At 34.7% G+C, this 5,170-nt stretch overlaps 1 long non-coding RNA gene across 1 annotated transcript; it reads right to left on the reverse strand.

Annotated features, from left to right (window-relative positions):
* Window positions 1-1,590: 1,590 nt before the first annotated feature.
* On the reverse strand, window positions 1,591-4,402 carry LOC112497140 (uncharacterized). Its single transcript, XR_003063721.2, has 2 exons — window positions 2,176-4,402; window positions 1,591-1,870 (listed from the first exon to the last, which is right to left on the reverse strand). It is a non-coding gene; the product is annotated as an uncharacterized LOC112497140 (long non-coding RNA).
* Between the last annotated feature and the right edge of the window lie 768 nt (window positions 4,403-5,170).

Below are 5,170 nucleotides of genomic sequence, written 5' to 3' on the forward strand. Positions count from 1 at the left end.
TAATTTGGTGAACCAATTGCGACTTGCTTGCTTAAGCCCATATAATGATTTATTAAGACGACATACATATTTTTCTTTTTCTCCTTGTTGACAATATCCTGGTGGTATTTGCATGTAAACCTCATTATCAAGTTTACCATGAAGAAAAACATTGTTGACATCAAGTTGGTGCAGAAACCAACTTTTGATAGCTGTTATGGCTAACAAACAACGGATAATGGTCATTTTTGCCACTGGGGCAAATGTTTCATTATAATCAATTCCTTCTGTTTGTGTGAATCCTTTAGCAACTAGACATGCTTTATATCTCTCAATGGTTCCATCTGATCGATACTTAATCTTATAAACCTATTTGCATCTGATATGTTATTTATCATGTGATAAGGTAGTGACAGTTTAAGTGTTATTCCTTTCAAGAGCTAATATTTCAACAGACATGGCTTCTCTCTATTCTGAAACTTTAAAAGCTTGATAAAAAATTGTAGGCTCTACTTTTGAGTCAACAAATGTAAGAAAAACTTGTCAGACAAACGATTATAAGAAATGACATTAGCTAAATGATAAGATCTACGTGTACCATGAGAAGACGTTGGAGATGGACAGTCTATTGGAATTGTAATGTTACAAATGTAATCATTCAAATATCCTGGTGGACGTCGATTCTATACGGCAAAGATGAAAAAGTCTCTAGGTAAGGTTGGACATCATTATCATTATCAATATTCAATAGGTGAAGAAGATGAAGAATATTCCATATGAGGTGGGGTATCCTTATCATTTTGAAACTCAGAGATTGGTAATGACATAACTGGATGTGTAGTTGGTTGAATACAAGAATTACGAAAAGGAAAAACATGTTCATAAAACAAAACATCTCTAGAAGTATAAATGGTTCTTATAGCCAAATCATAAATTTTATACCTTTTTTGTCAAAAAAGATACCCTATAAATATCATCGGTTTTGAACGAGCATCAAATTTATGTCTTTAAGGTGAAAGATTATGAGCAAAGTAAAGACATTCAAAAACTTTAAGATGAGAGTATGACAGAGGATTACCAAGTACTATTTCATGTGAAGTTTTATCATTTAGAACATGAAAAAGAATTTTGTTAATTAAATAAGCAGCAGTAAGAACATATTCCCCCCAAAAGTTTAAAGGAATATTACTTTGGAATCGTAACGTTCGAGCAACATCAAGTATATGGCGATGTTTTCGCTCCACCACTCCATTTTGTTGTGGGGTGGAAACACAGTTTCGTTGGTGAATGACTTCATGAGTTTTAAAGAAATCTTGTAAATCTTTAAAGAGAAATTTGGTTCCATTATCAGTTCGTACTCTTTTAATGAGGAAAACAAAGTGTAACTCATTAGAGGAAATAATAAGAGCACCGTCAGTTTATATTTTTCTTACTTTAGTATCATACTAAGTAGATACCAAAGAAAAAATGATTTTAAGATATTTTGAGTCTCAGACTTATGTTTCATCAAGAAAACCCAAGTGCAACGACTGAAATCATCAACAATGGTTAAAAAATAATGTGCACCAGAGTTATTAGCAATAGAAAAATTTCCCTAAATATCACAATGGATCAATTCAAAAGGTGAAATACTTTTTATTTGACTTGAAGAAAAAGAAGTTCTTGTATGTTTCCCTAAAGGGCATACATCACAAATTCGTTTATTAGAAAAATAAACTTCAAGAGTTAAAGCAGAAATAGAACTTGAGCGATTTGCAGCAAGATGACCCAAACGCTAATGCCAAATATCAAATGAAGGCTTCACATTTGCATAAAGGTTTGTTGAACATTGCAAGTGATAAAGATTATTCCAATATTTACCCACTCTATTCGTTTTCTTCGTGGTGAGGTCCTGAAATACACAATTGTCAGGGAAAAATATCACTGAGCAATTAAGGGCTTTTGTGATATGTGATACCAACATCAAATTAAATTTAAAAGATGGTATGAGAAAAATATTATCAAGATGGAGAGAAGAATTAATGGAAATAACACCAATTTTGGTTATCTGTGTAGTGGAGCCATCAGCCATTTGAACACTTAAGAGAGAAGTGTTTGGTGATAAAGACTGAAGGAGTTGAAGTGAGGAACAAATATGATTTGTGGCTCCACTATCAATTATCCAAGTATCATCAAGAGAAGAACTAAGGGCAATACCTGCAAAATTAGTGAGGGGATAATTTCTACTTCGTTGTAGTATTGCAAGGATTTGTTCATATTGCTCTTGTGTTATTGCCGCAGAAGATGCAATGGTTGGTCCTTCAATTTTGGAACTGGAAGTGGGTGGTTGCTCAAATAACACAGCAAAACTACGTGGTTGAGAGCGAGAAGTTTGTGAGGAAACATTGTTATTATGTTATGGATAACCGTGTAACTGGTAATATTTTTCTATAGAATAACCATCTTTACCACTGTGAGTGCAGCGAACCTTTGGACAATGTTTTTGTCCACCTCCATAAGGAGATGTCTATCCATTTCCAGGTTTCCCATGAGTTGGAAAAGAATGACGTAATTTAAAATTTTGACGATTATTGCCTTGAGACACAGCTAGTGCAAACCCTTCATTTGAGGTAGGTGTCGAAACATAGATTAATCGTTGTCTCTCTTCTTGTAGTAATAATGAATAAATTTTATTCACTTTTGGCAATGACTCATTTAACAAAATTTGACTCTGAATGGCTGAGTAGCTATTATTGAGACCCTGCAAGAATTGCATTCAACAATCTTATTGCAATAAATGTGTCATTGTCTTAGCAGCTCCACATGAACAACTTGGAATGGTTATATATGATGCCAATTCATCCCATAAAATCTTTAAATGAGTATAACTAGTAGTGATGAAAAGATTTCTTTGTTTACAATCAGAAATTACCTTTTTTACCTCATAAATTTTTGTGCTATTGGGTTGGGAAAAATGTTCTTCCAAGTCCATCCAAATTGACTGAGTTGTGTCTGAATAGATGATGCTTGATGCAAGTTCTGGAACCATTGAACGAATAAGGCATGAGGTAACCATGTCATTAGCTCGAACTCATTGTTCATGATTTGAAGAAGTTGAAGGAGGAGCTGGAATTGTTCCATCAACAAAACCCAATTTATTCTTTGCCCTCAATGCCATACGCATTGATCTATACCAATTGTTATAATTATCTCCATTGAGTGGAGGTGACATAAGAATGGCTGTTGGATTATCAGATTGATGTAAATTACTAGTGGAATCAGCCATGAAGAATAAAAAATGAAGAAAGGGAGGAAATACAATTTAGAGCCTCTGTTCTGATACCATATTAAAAAGCCAAAGGCAAGGAAATAATTTTTATTCATCATTTACCGTTTATTTTATAATGGTATAAATATACAAGCTATTGTAATAATTATAAGAGAAAGTCGAAAATAAATGAAGGAGGATAGTAGTTGTCTGATGGGGTTGGTGATAATTATTATGTCTATTTCAAAAATCATCATTGCATGTCAAAAGTTATCATGGTATGTTATCATTGCGTTGGTGGTAATTATTATATTTATTTTAAAAATCATCATTGCATTTTTGCATGTGCTATGTAATTATTATGTTTGCCTGCCAATACAGTCTTAAATAGAATCGCTATGCTTCAAATAAAGGTACGTGCTGGGTGTAATATAATTTTTAGATAAGAGTAGTGCTAAACGTCGGGAATGCTGAGAGAAACGGTAGCTTGTGCTGCCGTTTTGCGCGTGTTCTCTTGGCCCTAACCCCCCACGTTACTTTCTCTTTTCTTTTTAACTTAACGTTTGCTGCAGTCAGCCTTTTTCTGCAGTCAACTCATCTCTCCTGCACCAGAAACTCCCGTATCTTCTCCCTCCCCTCAATTTCATCGGCATCATCGACACTCTCTCTCGTCAACGGCATCGTTACCGACAACCACCTCTTTCTCTTCAGCTCGTCACGACAGACACCACCAGTCCGGTTCATCATTTCGTCCAAATCTCTCCATTATTCCAAGTGTGTTTCCCCTATGTTTTTGTTCTGAAAAAACCAAAAAAATGAAGAACAACACCTGTATTGATTTTGATTTTTTGATTCCAAGTCAAAGGGGTGCTTGGCTTTAAATTATACAAGATAGAAGATGAAACCAAATTTTGATGTTGATGAAGAAGAAGAAACAAAATTGACAGGAGGAAGAAGAAGATAATTGTGATGATGATGTTGTTGATGAAGAAGATGAAATTGACGATGGAGAGAAGTAATGAAGAAATTGCAGAAGAGAGAGAAAGAAAAAAGAGAAGAAGAAGAAGATAAAAGAAGAAAAAAACAGAAGAGAGATAAAATAATATAAAAAACAAAAGAGGAAAATGCTTAAAGTAAAGTGGGGGTGGGGCAAGAGAACACGCACGAAACGGCAGCACAAGCTGCCGTTTCTCTCAGGGTTCTCTCAGCTTCCCGACGTCAAGCATTTTCCTTTAGATAATTCACATGTCCTGCGAAGTAATATTTGCTGGATCTTGCTTATTTTTCTTAGCCAGATCAGTAATGCGTCATATAAAATTTATAGATTCATCATTCACACGAACATGGACGCTCGAACTGCTGCATATAGGATAATAATCAGATAAGAAGGTGTATATATATTAATTTAAAAAATTCTTTACCATGTTTATCTATGACCGTGCAGAGGCCAATATTTAATTCCTGGAATCACCTGTTGGAGTTGGCTTTTCTTACTCCAATACAACTACTGATTACAAGAATCTTGGGGATAACTTTACATTTGACTTGCGCACACAAATTGATCTCGATGCATATGCATATATATCTCTTATCAAGGCTTTGATATTTTGACAATTGCATACGGTTATTATATGTAACATGTTATTTCTGATTTTCTTCAATGTATGTCTTTCTTTTATAGCGAACGATTCTTATACTTTCCTGTACAAGTGGTTTCTCAAGCTCCCATCATACCGGAAGAGGACCTTCTGCATTGCTGGGGAGAGCTACGCCGGTACTCTTTTTTTTTTTTTTAAGAACCCTCCCTAGAATTATATTTATTTCAATTGAATAGTCATCCATACTGACTATTGACTAAGAGCATACGTGACAAAAATGGAGACGACGGTGGAGCAATTTATAGTGTGAAAATTAGGATTCACGCTCATTGACTGCGGCGCGGTC

This window comes from Citrus sinensis, chromosome 2, assembly GCF_022201045.2.
Source record: "Citrus sinensis cultivar Valencia sweet orange chromosome 2, DVS_A1.0, whole genome shotgun sequence".
Taxonomy (NCBI): Eukaryota; Viridiplantae; Streptophyta; class Magnoliopsida; order Sapindales; family Rutaceae; genus Citrus; species Citrus sinensis.